Genomic DNA, 19814 nt, shown 5'->3' with positions numbered 1-19814 from the left:
AAATATAAAGCAGGCAAACATAACCATTACATGAAGTGTTTTTCCTGTGGGCTGCCAACCCTAACATAATACAGATCATGATTAATTTTGAATGAAGAAAGGCAGGGCTATTGCAGATGAAGTCTGATATAGCTGGAACACAAAGTCATGATGTCCTCATCCTCTGCAGAGTTGATCCTGACTGCTTCTCAAAGACCCGGGTGACTGCAAAACACCAATTCGTCCAAACTCCCTCTTAATATTTCTGCTCACAGTCCAATTGGTCAACAGGGTACGAAGAGGAATATCAAGTTCTCAGCAAGGCAGAGAACAGTCCCAGAAAGTGCTGTTTTCATGGAAAACCAAGCCATTGATGGTTGCTGTGGAAAAAAAATAAACATAGGTAAGCCTGCATCTTCATACATTGTGCTTCCAGGTGGATGTGTCTCACAGTGAAGTAGAAAACTGATTCCTTATGAAGGTAATCTCAGCACAGTTCCATAGGGCTTGGACAAGCCTAGGTCCATGCATCTGCCATTTCTGCTGCAAATATTGCCCTTAGTGGAAATAAAAAGCACAGGAGTAAGGTGTAAATGGTGACTGAAGTCTGATTTGCAGCTGCTTTTAGGAGGAAATTTCTTGGGCCTTAGGAATGGTGACAGAGATGACCTATTCCCCTCTCCATGTTTGTTCAAAACACCCCATGTGAAACAGCATGAGGTGACCAGCTGAGAAACCAGATGGCAATCTGAAGTAGAAATCAGCTGCAGGTACAACTCAGCAAGTTTGGCGGTGTCCATGAAAAGTGTGAAAATATGACCCTGCTTGAACCCTGCCTATATCTGTATGTTTTGTGATCAGTGGTAAGCACAAACCTGGGAGCACCAGCAGTGGACATAGTAAGCCTGCACTCTTTTGGTTTGTCTAGAGCCATCTAAACAAGATGAGGACATCCATTTGAAGGCATTAGTAAGTTTTGGCACATTGGGCACAGGTGATCACAGCCATGTTGACTAGTGCTGACTCACATGTTGTCATTACTCTAACTTAATATTTACTGGATTATAAAATAAATTAGGAGCTTCAATCTTCATATTCCCACATCTTGAAAAACTGTCCCATTTTGTTTGTCGCATCCAGAAAGGGTATTTAGAAAAATCTAGGAAATATTCAAGGATGAGCAGCAGGAATGACTAGAGGAGTGGTATGGCTGTCCTCTGGAAAGCACTAACATTTGACCTTGGAAATAGTGATCATAGGGCTCCGGAACAACCCCTCATTGTCTTCTCAGTTCTACAGAAAGCTTTAGTGCTTGGCTCTGTATCCGTTGTTTTAAATGTATAAAGAAACTTCCAATGAAGTTCAAACGCTCAATCTAAAATGCTCTGCAACGAAAATCTGAACAAGAGAAAACCAAGCAAAAGCTTCTGTAGGTGGGAGGTAGGTATGAAAGTAATGCTCTGCTGTATTCAGCCAAGGGAGAGCTGGGTACCTGCCACTTTGCAAGCCCACAGATTTCTGAGATTATCCTCTGATGAGCAGACGTTTTCTTTAAATAGCATGCTGCAAATTAGCAGTTCTCAGAAACTTTGACAAATTCCCAGATAAAGTTTATTTCTTAGCCGTTATGCTTCTGAACCGGAGAAGTTAAGGGAGAGATACAAAATGGGGGGGCCAATGCAGTTTCTTCCCCTCTGGTTAATAACCTTGAGTCAGATGGTGGTGTTTGTGATGTGGGGGCAGCAGGTAAATTCTGAGCTCAGAGGCCTCTGGTTTCTCCGTTTCAAGGCAATTTTCAAGACATTCTACATTTTACTGTTCTGAAATAAGATAAATGCAACAGATGTCTGTGAAATAAAAATCAGGACAAACACTAGTACTCATTTTTTTTTCTCTCCTTCTCATGATGAAATCAACTAAACGTTAAAACAACAAGGAATATTCAGTTATGTATTTCACACGATCTTGCATAAACTGACAGGCTTGTTTTTGCTACGTGTTTAAAATCTGAAGTTCTTCAGAATGGACCTTTTCCTTCAAACAAGAAATAGCAGTTCTCAATGAAAAACAATTTCTTGAAAGTCATTATGCTTTGATATGCTCCACTGCAGAAGAGGCTAAAACTGCTATTTTTTTCATATAGGGTCATTTCATGTTCTTGCAAATGAAAGCAGAGTAGTCACTTCCACAATAAGAGGCGTGACCCCAAAAGTAAACCATTGAATCCCATTTCTGCTACTGAAGCAGTGTGAATAATGCCAGTAGCATTACTTTGTCAATTTTCTAGGGTAGGATTTCCTAGGACAATCCCTGTCACAAACAGGTTTTGGTCCTGTCCTTGGCAGCATATCCTTTATCTCTCCTTATGCTTTTTCTGCATCAACCCTTTGCTATGTATTTTTGTCCTGATCTGTAATAAACACAGACTTAATCACAAGATAGGTGCTGCCCATTCTCCTAAATGTGTTACTGTATTAGAACTGCTAGATCGTGGCCTGAATCACTGATTGAGCACCAGGTGAGGAGGTGTGGCTAACCCAGGGAGCTCAGGTGCAAGCAATTTATAAAGCCTCAGATGAGGTTACCTCATTTAAAGGCTAGCAGCTGAGGGAGTTGTATTCACATTTGGTGATTGTGCCCTTCTTGAGATTTCACCAGCATTTTGAAAGGGTGAGTCACTTTTTTCTTTTTTCTGTTTTTTTCCCAGTGTTGCTTTTTGAACTAAATCTTGTTGAATAGCTTTACAAGTGTGTTCCTATCATGGTAGAAGGCACTGTCATTGCTTTGCATTGCTCCATGGTTACCCAGTAATATTTCTAACTTTACTTTAAAAAGATCTCCATGGATTCTTAGTCTGTTAGAGGAAGAGCCATGAACTAACTGCCTTTTGTACTGTTGCCACAATGGTTCTCTTTTACAACCAAATTCAAATCAGGTGATGCTTTATTCTCTGTTGTGTTTATTTAATTCTTTTTTGTTTGTATGTTTTCTCTCTTGTGGTTAAGAGCACCTTTGCTGTTTTGTTGGGTTTTTTTTCTGCTCTGTGATTATCTTATGGACCCCTTTCTGAAGTCCATGCTTCACAGACTGCTACCAGTCCATAACCTACAAGACAAGCTATGGAATTAAGAATAACTGCACTGCTGTTATCCTTAATCTCTGAGGACTTTTCTGTATTCTCTCTCATCAAATTCTTGATCATAAAAGTAAAAAATCTTAGCCAAGCACCTTTTGTCTTTGCTGTTCCACTATGTTTTGTGGGATTTTGCTGGTGTGAATGGGCACAGTCTCTAATTGAAAGAGATGCACAACTCTGCACTCAGAGAAAGGCAAACACATGAAAAGCTGCCATCGTATAATATACATTGTCTAAAGTCTGAGTTGTGTCTAAAAAATCTGTTGTTCCACAGCTGTTTTCCTGATTATTTTCTCCAATGTTCAAACATCTACTGTTAATAGGAAAGTAGTGTAAGAATTACATCAAGTTTTAAAAAATGGATTCAGGTTAGATATGAGGAAGAATTTCTTCTCAGAAAGAGGGGGTCAAGCCTTGGAACAATCTACCCAAGGGAGTGGTAAAGTGACTGACCCTGGAGGTGCTTAAGGAAAGGGCAGATGTTGTACTACGGAACATGGCTTCATGGGTGTTACAGTTGGAGATTAATGTAGTGAGAAGTGTTACAAGAGTGAAATGGCAAAAGGGACAAACAGTGGCAGTCTGCCCTTAAATGCAGTCTAAGAAAGGTACAGCCAGGCTCCACTCCTGGTCACACAGTTGAATTGCCTGCACCTGTGCTCCCAGGGCTGACTGAATCTTTTCCCCAGGTGTTCAATCAGTGGTTCAGGCTACGACACAACAGTTCCCATACAATGGGCCATATTGGTGATAGGTGGATAACCGGACTGGATGTTCTTAAAAGTCTTTTCCAACCTCAGTGGTTCTATGAAAATACTTTTAAGTAGGTTTGGCTTATAGCAGTGTACTACCATGCAAGTTTTCATTTCTAAGAAGAGGGATCAGGCTTTTTTTCAAGTGACTCTGAAGGTGTCTTTGGCAGCTGTTTCTGAGGGTCTGTTCTGTCTGCAGGCTTCAGTATGTCTCTGATAGGTGTCCAGGGGGGGTAACTGCCCTAGGGCCATGGGATGTGGAAATAGAAGAGAGCAAAGGAAAATATGCTCTTCAACATAAAAATAGAAACTGAAGGCCTTTTATCCCGTTTTGCTACTTCCAATAAGGCTGACTGAATTTAGAATTTTGGTTTTCTGTGCAAGTGAAGAGTATGGGTCTGTTCCTTACAAATCTACTGCATCTCAGCTCAGCTGAGATTTTCCCCCAGCCTTCCCCAACACAAAATTCTTCAGGTTATTTTCTGTACTTGTAAAATGTGAGAGCTGGAATGGAGAAATTCAGTTTGCAATAGGTGTACAGTGGCAAAGTCTGGGACAGTCAGAGCTGGTATCTGAAAGAGAAAGAATCTCTGATGAAGAAAACCAGGCAAAAATGAAAAATAGAAACTATGTTCACTGTATTTAACATCGGTTGTACTGCAGCTGCAATTATCCTCATGAGTACACTAAAGCACTTGGGACTTTAAATTACAAATGCATAATTAGGTCATTCTTGTTAGTGGGTCTCACTGTAATATTATGCTTATTAATACTCCCAGGCGTCATTACAGCACAAGTTTATTGAAAAGAGCTTGCTCTCTAGAAACTTAACTATGTTATAGTTCAGTGTAAATGTTTATTCCAATATGTATGTCTTCTATGCAGAGACAATCAAGGTGAATTTCTTAACAAAACAAGTAGAAGCTAAGAGTATCTTTTCTACTGAAATAAAATTACTTGTCTTTTGATCTCCTTGTCCATTCACAGCAAAATGTATATCTGTGCTTCCCTGTGTTTACTCTTAATGGATCATTCATGGAATATAATGAATAGAAAATATTTAAATGATAAATACTTCTGAGCGACACCCTTTCCAAAGCTGCTTTAAAATAGACATTAGAGCTTCAAAGACCTACCATATCTTAAAAAAAAAAAAAAAAAAAAAAAAAAAAAAAAAAAAAACCAATGACAACAACAGCGAAAAAAACATCCTTACTTCCATCTCCAGGAAAGAAGGGAAATAGGAGTACGAGGTAATGAGGTTCTTGAAGCCAGTGACAAGGCAGCAGTTGATTTGACCTTAACTCAGGGTTCAACTACACATTTACACCTGTATGGTGAGAGTGGATATGATTCAATGCGTTCTAGCATTTCCTCCATCAGACTTCTTGTACTTTATCTTTCAAAGAACATAGAGAAAAATGATCATCTATTCTAACGTACCTTTGTTTGAAGGAAGAACTTCAGAAAAGTAATTTGCTAGAAAGAGGAACTTTAGTAGTACTGAGTTTTATTTCAATTTAACAGCATAAAGTTTTGGTCTTCTAACTCATAACAGTGCACAAAACACTGCTTTGCCTGTAGCCAAGCTCTCAAATAGCTGTGCCTACCGAGAACAGATAGTCTCAGTGTTCTTTGCTATAAATGCATTGTTTTATTTATTGTGTAATTCTGCTAAACATTTCACACTGTAAAAGATTTAGAATACCTTAAAAGATCTTGTTGTAAAGATCTTATACTTTGGATGATAGACAGGCAGAGCTGGTTTACTTTCCTGTCGTGTGTATAATTTCCTATTTCTCTCTTAGGCTTTTACCTATTCAACACAGTAAACCCTGCTTTTGAAGGCTGAATTTTTATTTTAAAGGTCTGTACAAACTGAACTATAAATTATCTAAAGCACTGTGCATACAATTTCAAAGCACTGTTGGCAGCTATTCTGCAGTAAGCTAAGAAGGTCAAAGATGTTAAAAATTTATCTCAAACTCTCTTGAAATTTGTACCCTTTGTCTGCAGTAATTTCATCTCTTTAAATCTAACTATATAGCTTTTTACTTTAAAAATGCTTCATTGTTTTCTTTGTGTATACCACAAAGAAATGTTTGGTTGTATTAAACAGAAGAAAGCTATTATACAGCACAACTACAGTGATTAGTTGGAGAAACTTCTATATTCAATGAGAATAAAATTGTATTTGTCATTCTACTTCAGTGTTCTAGTTATCTACCTGTCTGTCCATATATCTGTTTTTCCATCTATCTCAGTTTCAGCTTGGCCAAAGTTTTTAATTCCTTCAAAAATGGAATATGCTACTTTGGAGAACTACAAAATGACTGATTTTTAACAAAAATATTTAGATATTTGGATTTCTTGAAATGTGTTTTTTCCGCGTGATTCCCTGAAGTCATTGTGAACTGGTGAATCGTTTGGATACATTATAAGCTTCAGTATACATAAATTAGCATACATATAGCAAGAACTCAATCTCAAAGCAAAATAAAACTACTACACTCAGCTCTAACGACAAGAAGAAAATAATAATAATATATATATACATAATTTCACTTTCATTATCAGCTCCTTTGATGACTTGAAATCCACATTGCATATTGCCCCATTAATTTGATATTACATACCTTAACATATCTTGTTTCTTAGGTTGGCTTTAGAAAACCAATAAAGCAAACATGTAATTTACATGCTAAGAGCATTCTAGATCAGCCATCCACAGAGCAATCTCCATTCATCAGAGACATCTCTGTATTTCATTAATTTTAAGTTAAGGCGTATGCATCTCTGTAGGGAAAAAGAAAAGTGAGACAGAGCCAAGAAAATGTAAAGAGAAAAACGTTGCAATAGAATTTTAACACATCAAAGCTTGCAGGAAAAAGTCACCTTGCTTTAGAATATCTAGGGTTTTTTTCTTCTTTTCCTTGCTCTAAAATTAGACACATACATTTCAAAGGAGTCATCTGGGCAATCCTGAGGAAAGCAAGAGAGACCAGACCTGACATTCTCAGAAGCTCAGTCAACCTGAGGGGTGAAAAAGAAAGGAAAAAAAGAAATTCATCTTTTTTTCTTCTCTTTCTGATTTGAGGAATTAAAGAAAGCCAAACGAGACAAGAGAAGCACCTATTGTGAAGCATAATAGAGAATGTCATTGCAGCTTTTCCTTACATGATTCAAGGAGCTTATTCTGCCAGCATGTATCTGAATATGTTTTATATTAGGGCAGGAAATGAATGGTTAAATGCTTAATATAAGGACATTATTCAGCAGGCTACTCCATTCGGGGGGGGGGGAAAGCGCCTGAACTTTCTTACACTGCTGGTTTGTCTATTAAGTGTATGTGATCCCCAGAAGAGGAATTTTGGAGCCTGATGCTGATTCTATTTTACACAAATACCTCCTTCCCACACAAGTACTGGAATGGGATAACCATAGCTATGCGAAAGATAAAGAAACAGACAAATTCTCCTAATTATTCCTGACATGGTGACAGATCTTAGTTTGTTTATATATCAAGGCATTTTTTTTTTTTAGTCATTCTAACACAAAGTTGTTGTTTTTTTTTTTCATATTCGCACTTGCCACTCATTTATGTTCAAGAGTAACTTTCTGTGATAAGCACCATTAATTTCATTGAGGAAATATAGAGTGAGTCAACACTCTGAGTCAAAGGAGAACTAAGCTCTCTAGTAGAAAGAAACTAAGGAGTTGAATGGAGCATGATAAGCAGCTACTCTGGAAAGAAACGTGTGGACTGGATATCAGAAACCATTCATAGATGTGAGATCTGTAGGCTTTCGCAGGTGCAGGTAGGGATAGCAGAGGAATTTTTTGGAAGCATTTTTTCAAGCAGATTGGTCAAACTTGGGGAGAACAGAGTTTACCGTGCCTGTGTAAGGGAATAAAATTATATTTTGTCCTCTGTATTTGATGAGAAATGAGTTGGTTAAGATGGCACTGTGAAATGCAGGATTTGATTACTACCTAGCTACAACTGTAGGTATTGGTTAGTAACTTGTCTGATACTTATTTTTAAAAAAATCATAGTAATCGCCTCAGTGGTACTTCTACAGTTCTCTCCTATGCTGCTAACTTTGTACTTATGTTCATTTTTTTTCCATTTCCTTTTTGTTTTTGGCCTCTTGGCTGCTCTTATTATAAAGAGAGTAATTTATTTTTAAATTAAACCTTCAGAATTTTAAATCTACCCCGTATGTCTCCCCACAAACATTTCAAGCAGCTCACTTCTATCATAAATGTTCTTCATGATGCATCCAGCCAGATCCTTAATCCCACCACTTTCACGTGTAAAGCATCATTTCTGTTCCAAAAGGAACACTTTCTAAACTGCTTTTGAGTTGTGTGTTGTACTGTAAGAAGCAAAATAAACAAACAAAAAGACCAAAAGCAGACAAAAAAATTCTTGGCTGTTCTCTCTCTGTGGTTTAATATGCTGAGCACACTGCTCCTTCTCAGGCTCGCAGACGACATCTGCCTCACGCTATCTCCAATGTTGACAACTTAAACCATGCTCATCATCTAGCTCCTCAACTGCATATGCTGTCTCCTCCATTTCTTTCTCCCCTAGAGTAGCTGGCTGCTGGGTTTACAGACTTCAGTGACTTTGATTTTCATACCATGTCAGTGACTCTACTTCTTTCTCATCCAAGTTAATTTAATCTGCCATCATGAAGCCCTGATCTTCAGTGGCTTCGAGTATAGCTGGAGAATTTCACTATCCTCTGCAGGCTGTTATTAGCTGAAATAATTTAACTTTCTATCAGTTTTCAATAGCCTGCTGTCTACTTCTTTTGCTGGCTTAGTAATGCATTAAAAAAGCACTGGTGATGATATTGATCTATAGGATGCTACTGACTGCCATTGAAACATGGGAACTTGAGTATTTTTATGGGTTCTTAGAACTTCACATACTACATTACTTCCATTACCCAACTTTCTTGTCTGTTGATATTATTCTTATTTTGAGACTGCATCAGGACATTTTTAAGAGCTGATCATCCCAATTGTCTGAAATGCTCAGAATCAATGCTATCTGTATGTAGTTTTTACCTACTTAAAGAAAAAACTGTGTTGGTAAAAATTAACAATAGCAGAAAAATATTATCATTACCTAAATCTGCTGTGTTTAGCTCTTTCAATTGTAAAATAACCAAGTGTTTGAAGAAGGAAATAAAATACCAGCAACTTCAGCTCATTAATGCAGAAAGTGATGTGTGTCATACCTAAAATTGCACCAAGGATTAGGGGCAGAACTGAGGTATTCAGACTCTGCACTCTCCCCAGTGAGATGTGCTGCTTCTCTTGCTGGCACATCATCTGTGCCACTGTTATAGAGCCTTTGTGTATCTCAAGTTTAATTTGTCATAAATGCATAGGGTTGGGTTGGTTTTTTTTTTTGTTTGATTTTGGGGTTTTTTTTTGTGTGTGTGTCATAATGATCACTGAAAGGCAATGGAAAAACATGGGGTTATGTGAGTAAAGAAAAGGAAACAGTATTTTGGCTGAGAAGGCACTTGGCTCCTATTTATGGTGAAGCTGAGCAGAAGAGAGACAGCAGAAATAATATGAGCTGAAAAAGGTGGGTTTTTCCCCATAACAAAAGTCACAATGAAGTGATTTTATTTAACTCTAGGTAGTAGTTTGATTTGGTATGAGTATGAAAATGAAATTAGCTGTGTGGTTAGAATGAATTTGTAAATGAATAAATGACCTTTGGAAATGAAATTGCAATTCAGACAATATGAACATTTCCATTTTCTTTTGTTTCAAAATGTTTCTCGTAATAGAACGTTTTGCATAGAACAATTGCATTCAGGCAAATCTGTGTGTCTTTACAGAAAAAAGTGTGTTTAGAAACTGGGAGAAAGAAAAAAGAAAATAAGAGATTGTAGGAATGAGTTTAGCTGAATAGGAAGCAACATTCATAAGATCCTGCTCCAATTTTTGGACCCATCAGATACATTACCTTAGCGGGGACATTTAGTATCCTGAACACACACTTTTATCACCACAGCTGGAGGAGAAGTGGTTGCTGCTGAGTGTGGGCAGTGCGGCGTACAGCTGGGCAGTTCTGATTCCAGGAGAGGGAAATTGTTTCTGTTCAGAGTGATCAATGGTTTCTTCAAGTGATGTATGAGCAGATCTTTTATTTGATTCTTGTGTGCAGATTGTGTTCCGAACTCCTAATTAATTGTGCAGGATATTTTTGTTTTGCTTAGTCCCTCTCTATCTAAAAGCTGAGATTGCAGGTTTGGAACTGTGATAGTTTCCCAGGGACAAGGGTAAGTTTCATCATGTTGGGAAGTAGCTAGGATCCATGGTGGCTAATAAAGAGTCAGAAGCAGTGGCTTTTTAAAGCCTAATTGCAGAGAGAAGGATCACAAGATTTCCTGCTTACTGTGCTCTTTGTATTCCCATGTAAAATGAGTCACTGCTCGCTACACCAGAGATACATCTGAGACTGTTGAAGGTAAAGATACTTGTTTTCCCCCTGTGTACTACACAGGGGATATATGTGCCCACGGAAAGCATAGCAGTACAAACCTACTATATTATCTGTGCAGTTGTGATCTAGCTGATGAGTGATGATATCTGCAAAAATCAGGCAATGCCAGCTTCAGAGCATGTCAACAGGCAGCATATGAATGAATGCTTTGGGGGCTCTTCTGGTTGCAGTCTGTGCTATCACTTGTGCTGACTTCTATTTGATACTCCTGTTACTAGGGATGGCTAAGGTAATTTTGTAAAAATAAAGTAGGTTATTAAGAGCTACTGTAAGTCTAACAACTCTCTGGAGAAAATGAACTGTATTTCTCTATATTTAGATATTGGAAAGATAGATGTCCACTTGTGAGTTAGTTGCTTTGTGCGTGTGGTTAATCTGATCCAATTTAGATGAATAGCTCAGAAGGGAATCCTCAATAAATGTGCAAGGCTTCTTCTTGCTGATTGCAGGAGTATTACACCTGGCTAGATCATGCATAAGCATCTGCATGGGAAACATCTAATTTTACTCAAATGGTTTCCACTTAAGCTGTCTCTTTAAAGAAATTGCTCTGGATAACAACAAATTGAGTGAACTTGGATGGAAAAAAGGTTTCTCCAAATCCTAAGCTGAATTTGATCAGATTTCAATTCAAAACAGATTTTTACCTGTGGGGTTGGGTTTGGTGCTGATTGAGGTTTCCAACAGTCACTTGCAATTACGGGTCAGATTGAAAAGCCCCAATTTCACAAATAGGAGAACACTGCATTGACTCTGCAAGGCTACTCATGGGAATAAATTTGCTACTGAGATAGAAGTGGCTAAGGCAGACAGAACACTCAAGCTGGATTGCTAAAATGAACTGGTACCTAGTAAGAAATCAGGAACATTAAGGCCTCCTGGTAGGACATTGCCCATAGATAGGGTAAGCATGGTTTATACTAGTATAATGTAGCAGGTATATGATTCTCAAGGTTCATCTTCTGCAGTTGTTTTATTTTTTTCAAATAAAGCATGAAAGAGAGATGGAGGAATGAGGTAGAGGTAGGGTGAGTGGTGTTTCCCCAGGGGTTGGTGTTTCCCCACAAGTGGTGTTTCGCTGGGGGTCAATGCTGGGGCCTGTCCTCTTCAATATCTTTATTGACCTGGATGAGGGCATTGAGTGCACCTTCAGTAAGTTTGCAGGTGACACCAAGTTGGCTGGAAATGTTGATCTGCCAGGGGGTAGCGAGGCCCTACAGAGGGATCTGAATAGCTGGGCTGAAGCCAATGGGATGAGGTTCAACAAGGCCAAATGCCTGGTCCTGCCACAACTTTGGCCACAACAACCCCAGGCAATGCTACAGGCTTGGGGCAGAGTGGTTGGAAGACTGTGTAGAGGAAATGGACCTGGGGGTATTGATTGATGCTCAGCTGAACATGAGCCAGCAGTGTGCCCAGGTGGCCAAGAAGGTCGATGGCACCCTGGCTTACATCACAAACTGTGTTGCCATCAGGAGCAGGGAAGTGATTGTCCCCCTGTACTCAGCTCTGGTGAGGCTGCACCTCAAGTGCTGTGTTCGGTTTTGGGCCTCTCACTGCAAGAAAGACATTGAGGCCCTGGAGTGGGTTCAGAACAGGGCAACAAAGCTGGTGTCTGTTGCACTTGAACTTTTACAACTTTTGCTGTCATCTATTGCACTTTCCTAGTTTTATAACAAGGATGTTATGGGAGATGGTGTCAAACGCCTTGCTGAAGTCAAGGTAAACAACATCAACTGCACATTCTCAATGCTCATCTCTATGCATTTCCCTGCACAGGCATCTTAAGTGTTTTCATTAGTTACATAATTATGTACTGGAATGATAAAGCTTATTTATAGCTTATATGAGTAAATGTACTACTGGAAAAATTTATCTTGACACTTAAGTTGGTAATTACTTGAAATTTATCATATCATCATGCTATCATTGCTTACCTCTCTCTGCTAATGCCAATCTCTTAGAGCTATTTTTTTTTTTTTTAACTTTCTTCTGGCCAAAAGGCACAAATTGTACTTTATAGGTGGTTTATAAATTCATAGGAAAAGTTATTTGTGTTCCAGAATTACCCTGCTGCCATGTTACCTATCGCAGCTTCCTGTTCAGAGTGCTGATCTGCTTTTGTTTCACTTCTAATGCATGGATCCTAGGGGATTTCCTAGGGGACATAGCATCCTTCATCCTTTCTGTGCAGTGTGAAGATCAGTGTCTGGATGGACAACGTAGAGCTGAAAAATTCTGGTATGTGAATGACGAAAGAGATTGGAAAGGCAATCAGCACCAGTATCATCTGCTTTCAGAGAGGGAAGTGATTGCAAAGTCATATAACCTAAAACATCAAAAAATCCTGCTGTTATACTTAAACATTAATATCACTCCCCCTTGTATTGGGAGACTAGTGAATCTGCAGGACAAGGGGAAGAGTGAGAGAACTCAAAATGACAGTGTGGCTCAGAGTCAAAACACTGGCCAAACTATTTTCTTGGAGATTGAAAACATAGGGGTAGGAGAGTGTCAGGGATGTTTGCCTGAAGAATTAAGGAGTAAGGGATGGGAGAGAAAGGCAACAGGTTATTGCTGAAATGTAATGCATGAAACCCCATTATCAGTCTGGGATTCCATTCTAAATGAAGGCACAGCTCAATTTTATATCTAACCTTTCCAGCAGATACTTTCTCTTGCATTTGCAAACCACCTGAGAGAATTTCTTGCTCTCTAACTAAAAAATGTGCAATCACTGAGAGAACAGTGGTTGAAGAAAAACATTCCTATACTGCCTACATTATTAAGAAAAATGTCACCGCAAACCACCTAACACATTCCTTGAATTTAAAAAAAAACAAGACAGTGTACACATATCTATAATGAATGAGCCATGTCCTGTGTAAATGCTATGAAATCCAAGAGAGATTACTCTGAGTAATGGAATTAAAATCAAGCTAATTTGTTTGTGAGATTATTGGCAAGTCAAAAATCTCTTTCACAGCTCTGTTAGGCAGAAGGGTGGAGAAAGTCTATGTGTTAAGCTCAGAGGCAATCAATGTAAATTTGTTCTTATCAATATACCCGGCTCTGCTGAACAAATTAAGCTATATTCCCAAATGGGTGGTTGAGTCTGGACTGAGTCCAAAGCAACTGAAGATCTGCAATGAAAAGGTTTGGATATGTGGAAGGATATGCTAAGAGAGAGGAAGGAGTGCTGTAAACAGCTGTAGAGCTGAGTGAGAATGCATTAAATATTGAGGGAATAGCAGGAAAATGGATCTTCTCTACTGTGTGTGATGTGTGCTTGGAAATGTAGGAAACAGTGATCAGAACAATAACGAAATACTGATCCTTATTTTGGAGCTATAAATTTTATTCAAAACACTAATGTCTCTACAGCTTCTTTTCTTTTGCTACATCTATTGTGCTTTCTTTTCAGATATTCATCACTCCTTCTCTTCAACTCTACTTTAAAGGAGCCATTTCTTTGTGCTGTCTCCTTCTACTGCATGCTTCCCCCAGTCAGTTCCCATCTCTTCTGTCTGCTGTTCAACTGTTTCCTTCCCTCCCTTTTAATCACTGCAGCTTTTAGCATGGAGCAAAATGCCTGAATTCTCCATCTCATTGAACTGCCTCAAAGCTTTTCTGTTGATATCAGTAGCTGGAAATGAAAGTAACTTTATGAACTGTTAGACACAGGATGTGCAGAAAAAAATAACTTTTCATTTTTCTTACTTACTGAGATGTTACTTTTTGTCTTCAGCTTCATATCAATGTGGTTCTTGTAGAAGGGACAGTGGATCATTGTCCATGGGATGCATCATGAAGATGCACGAGGAGCGAGCATCATTACATTTACTACTGTGACCAATGACAAAATTAAACTAGAAGATGATATTGACTCAGGACAAGTAGAAGTGGGTGGTTTTTTTACCATATTTTTAGATCACAGAACCCTTTCTCATCAGATGCGTCTGGTTACTGGCAAGTTGGCTCCAAAAGGTCACTGGTTGCATGTAATGGAAGCAAAAGCCTGCACCTACGACACATTAACTCTTTGGTCTGCAAATTGCTGGAATCTGGAAGATTCCTTTTTTTCTAGAGAAATATTATAATAGTCATATTCTATTTTAAAATCATCCCTAGGTATTTGTTTTTAAAGATAAAATATTGAATAGTGTTTTCATAACAGCCAGAGCAGCCCATCTTATACACTGAGGTTTTCACTGAAGAAATTAAGAGTGCTGGGCAAAGAGAAATTTTTTTTTTCTTTTAGGGAATAGACCTTTCCATGGACAATTTTGAACTGGGTTGAAAATGAGGTTTATTCTTCAAAATGAAATTCTGAAACGAAATATAGGTATGACTTTATTTCAACTGAAAATATCAGATTCCTAATACTAAAAAGCTGAAAAGCAATGATATGTGATAAAGAATTAGAAAACTGGAAGATTATTCTCTTGATCATTTAGTAAGTGTCTCCAGTAGATCTTTATCTGGGGTAGTTTCTTTAGGTTCACATTGTAGTCATTGGAGTGGAGAAAGTAATTTTAAGATCATTATTCATCTTAAAGTAGATACTTTAAATAAATCAGATGAATCACACCTTAAATGGACTTATTTCTCTCCATTGATTATAAAGGAATCCTGGGGTGACTAGCTCTGAGGTTAACACGTACATTATGGATGTCTAAGTATGGTATAACAAATCCCACCCTAGCTGTCATCTTCAACACTCATTGAAAAGTGTTATTTCTTTTCCTTTTTTTAAACTAAAAACCTGAAGCAGAAAAACAGCTTAAGAAGAAGAAAAATAATTCAGCTTGACACTTCCCATAAAAAGATCAATTTTTATGTTGAATTTTTTATTTTCCTTCAAAAAAAGTTCCAGTCTTAGTAAAGCTACCTTCTTCATGAAGGAAAAAAAAAAAAAAAAAAAAAAAAAGCCTTTTACAAGAAAAATGTGCCTCAATTCTCCCTGGCACATAAAAGTCAGAGGGAGCATTCCACCCCACTTGTCCGCTGAATCTTTGGGTGCTGGTGCTACTCAACCTTCATTGGAGGCAATTTGTGTTAGGAGTCATAGTAATTTCACAGTCAAGTCTTTAGGAGCTGGACTAAAGAATACTAAGAATTCATATTAGAAATAGTGCAGCCCACAGGAGCAGGGAGGACATTGTCACTCAGCTCTGGTGAGGCTGCTTCTTGAGAACTGTGTTCAGTTCATTACAAGAATGACTCTGAGTCCTTGGAGTATGTCCAGAGAAGGTCAACAAAGCTGTGAAAGGTCTGGAGCACAAGTCTTATGTGGGGTGGCTGGGGGGAACTGTAATTGTTTAGTCTGGAGAAGAGGAGGCTCAGGGGAGACCTTATCATTCTCTATAATTCCCTGAAAGGAGGTTGTATCGAGGTGGGAGTCAACCTCTTCTCTCGTGTAACCATCAATAGGATGAGAAGGAATGGATTCAAGTTGTGTCAGGGGAGGTTCAGGTTGGATATTAGGAAAAATTTCTTCTTTAAAAGAGTGGGTATGGGAATGTCCTGCCTAGGGATGTGGTGGAGTCACCATCCCTAGCAGTGTTTAAAAAACGTATAGATGTGGTACTAAGGAACACAGTTTAGTGGACAGCATTGGTGGTAAGTGAACAGCTGGACTAGATAATCTTAGAGATCTTTTTCAATCTTAATGATTTTATGTTTCTGTGATGCTAAGAACTGCCAGTCACTTCCACATGGATTTGGTTCTGTTGTTGGGTGGCAGTAACTTCTAGGCGCTATCAACTTTGACTGGATTTGCAACACTGACCTGTAAGAGAAAAAATAAATTCATTACTAGTTCCTTGAGCCATTCAATTCAGCTAAACAGGCTTTTATCAAAATGTATCATTTATTCCTTTAGACGTGCCTGGCAGCAGTTTAACTATAACAAACCGCCTCAAACAGCAGTAGGATGTAGTAATATAAAGCAATGTAAGCATAATGGAGCTCAGAGCTTTCTAGTACTGTGAGATGGCAGGTTTTGGAGGGCAAAGTACAAGGCGAGGAACAATTGCTTGCCTTACCCTCAGCCAGCAGTCACTGTCTGTAAACATTCTGCCTATTCATGTTTGCTGCATCGGGGGGATTTTCAAAGCACTTTTAAACCTGCATTAAGACTGCCTTAGACTTAGGCTTTGAAAAGGCCTCAGGTAATTTTCTTCTGCCTGCTGTGACTTTCTGTTGAAGTCCTGAAATGGAATGACTGATAGGTGGATAATTTCTGAATTTCAACTTACATCCTTCATCTTGGCTAGTAATAAACCTAAAAAGCATATCCTGGTGTGGGGAGGAATTGTAAGTCTGCATTAGTCTGTGTGCTCCTTTTACATTTGTCCATTCAACATCTTTGCCATTTGTCTTTCCCAAGTCAGATTGAATGAATTGAAAGAAATCAATCTCTTTTTGTAGCCTCTGAATATTTTCCCCAGTAGAGTACTTTCCTAAAATGTAGTTAAGTTGAATAGCAGGGAAGTCAAGTTTTGTTGTCACGAAGGTCAATAGCAAACTCTTCATTGAATCAGTCATTCACTTTTTGGCACTTCACTTAGTAGAAGTCTAGATGTTTTTGGAAGAACTTTTTTTCATTCACCTGTGTTCATATGTGTTTGGCTGATTTTTTTTTTATTTGTTTCTTTTTTGGTTGGTTGGTTGTTTTTTGTTGGTTTGTTTTTTCCAGTACTTTGTTTCTGATTTAAATTTTGCTTGCAGTCCTTTATGGTTAAATGATAATTTCACACCAAGTGTAATTTTGGTCAATTGAGTATTTTGGCTTAGAAGGAATCTCTCCAATGAACAGCTGAAATAAGAAATTCAAGCTATCTTCCTGATTAGAGAAAACAAAGATGTGCTCATCTCCTGGTTTCTAAATGAGTAAATCTTGCCAGAAACTACAATACACTGGCTATGTGTATGTGCTTATATGACACCATATTAAAATTTCCTCTTAATGAACTGCGCTCTGTGACATCTTCACAGAGATGTGTGAAATCAGAGATTTCTGTGAAATCTTCAGTCATTTCTTTATGGAACAATACATCTATCACTGCAGGGGAAAATAAATTGCTCCTTGACATGTTATCCACTGCATTTTATCAGGTATTTATTCTGAATTGCACTGTTATCTTTTTTTATTTTCTAGTCTTTAACATTTGTTTCATCTGAAAAAAAAAATACTTAGTTATTAATTGATTCAAGCCATAAGTTAAATAGTGTTAAATTGTGTAAGAAGGGGAAGAAAAAAAAAAAAAAGGTAAAGCAGGAAAGGATGCCTCTATAGAATCATGCTACGTTTTGGGAACTTCCAAAATTCTACTTAGTAAGCTGCCCATCAGTATTACTACTATTAGCTTAGTTTATTAAACAAAATGTTACTTTACAAATATTGGAAGAAATTTTTCACTATGAGGGGGATGAGGTACTGGAACAGGTTGCCCAGAGAAGTTGTGGGTGTCCCATTCCTGAAATGCTGGTGAACAAGTAAGGAGGAGATGTCCCTGCCCATGGCAATGGGATTGTAACCAGACAATATTTATGACCTCTTCCAACTCAGTGCTTCCTATGATTCTGTTCCATGATATCAGTTCAGATGCTTTATAGACCTCTAAGTAGTTCCTACTCATTTTTATCCTTATTATTCAGCTTTAGGAGCCAATTGTTTTCTCATGAGTATTAGAATTCTTTTCATAAATGATCATTCCATACTGTTCCTTTGCCCAGTAATCTCAGGGAAAGTCTGATGAGCCATCAGTTTTTCAGGATGGGCAGGCGATTAGCCCTTCCTCTCAAAGCATCAAGATCTGGAAAAAAAAAAAAAGAAAAAAAAAAAACAATCTTGATATTCTCGCTCAGATTAAACATATATGGACACTGTGAAATGCTTTCAGGTGCTTCGGAAAAACAAATTTCTTAACCCATGCCTTTGTTTCCAAGCTGAAAAAGGGCTCATGAAAAGCAACATGCTTTTTGATTCCAATTCATGGAAACACGTGATCCGGTATCTGTTAATCTTTATCAGAAATAGCTTGGTCTTAAATTCTGATTATGTGGGGGAAGGCTAAAGGAACTAATTTCAGGAAGCTCTGTAGTATCAGTGTTATTAACAGTACCTTGCACCTATCATACAGAAAGCTGAGGAGTCTGTTCTCAAGATACTATTTGCAGGAGTTGCTAGCCCATATTCTGATGAGCTTCGTAGAAGACTATAACATTTCAGTTGTGCTATTTGTGGCTGCTGCTGATCAAAAACATTTTAATCTCTCACTTCCTTGTTTATTTCCTGATGTTGATGTTTTTCAATACTTGAGTTCTGCCAGGTGGAACTGTCTTCAGAGATGATGATATTGCAAAAATTCAGCTGGTTTCATTGACAGCCACGCTGGCTTTTCCCTCTTTTTCTTGAAAGGTTAGCTGCACTACTGATTTTCTTGTTTTATTTATTTCCTTTTTATTTACTTCTGACTCTGAGCCATTCTTGAAATTAGATTTATTGTAACAACAAAATGTGCAGACTTGTCTACTGACTGTGTCAGCTTATTATATTTTATGTATATTGAAGAAGCGTAGACGCTGCCAGTAATAAGTATGCACTGCCCTTGGGCCCAGATCCTGCTGTGTATCACAAATCTCAGCAATGTGGTCGTTACTTTGTCTTAGCTGCGAAATTACTTTTATTGAATTGCAGTTAAGGAATCCTGTTATTTGATTATTTTTTTTTTAAGAGTTTTTCCATATTCTTTCCCCTCCTTTTTCTTCTCTGTTTGTGGAAACAATAATGTTACTTGATCCATTCAATGCTCTGTGGCTGAATTTTCAGTCCAGGTTCTGAATGTGCTGGATGCCAAGAAATCTGTGAAAATGAGAAGTGGTACTTGCCCAACTATGCTTTATGAATTTTGCTACTGTCTGGGTTAATACATCATTCATGAAATAATGTTCCTTTTCTTTCCAATGTTTGTAATTTATAACTTTTCATAATTTAATGTGAATCTGTAGCCCATAGATGGTTCACAGTGTACTTTTTAGGACCATTTAAATCACATATATTATTTGATTACATAATGTATTACTACAGTATTTTTTATACTCAATTACTGGCTGTTCTTTTGGACTGAACCTGAAATGCCAGTCTCCCAGTAAGAAATACTAACTCAAGTATTTTACTGCATGAATGACAGAAAAGTTAAGAGAATATGTAGTCTGCATACTGCTATTTCAACTGGTCATGACTAATGAAAGCAAATTGTACGTAAGGGACGAAACTAATAAATATACAAAAATCCTGGGCAACCGTTTATAGAAATCTATTCAAAACTATTACCTACACTCAGGTTTCGGCCAAGTAGCAGTTAGCAGGAGAAAATTGAGCATAGGAAGCAGATATGTAAAGATC

This window comes from Tetrao urogallus, assembly GCF_951394365.1.
Source record: "Tetrao urogallus genome assembly, chromosome: 2".
Taxonomy (NCBI): Eukaryota; Metazoa; Chordata; class Aves; order Galliformes; family Phasianidae; genus Tetrao; species Tetrao urogallus.
The sequence above is the reverse complement of the archived record's forward strand: the minus strand, read 5'-3'. Positions refer to the sequence as shown.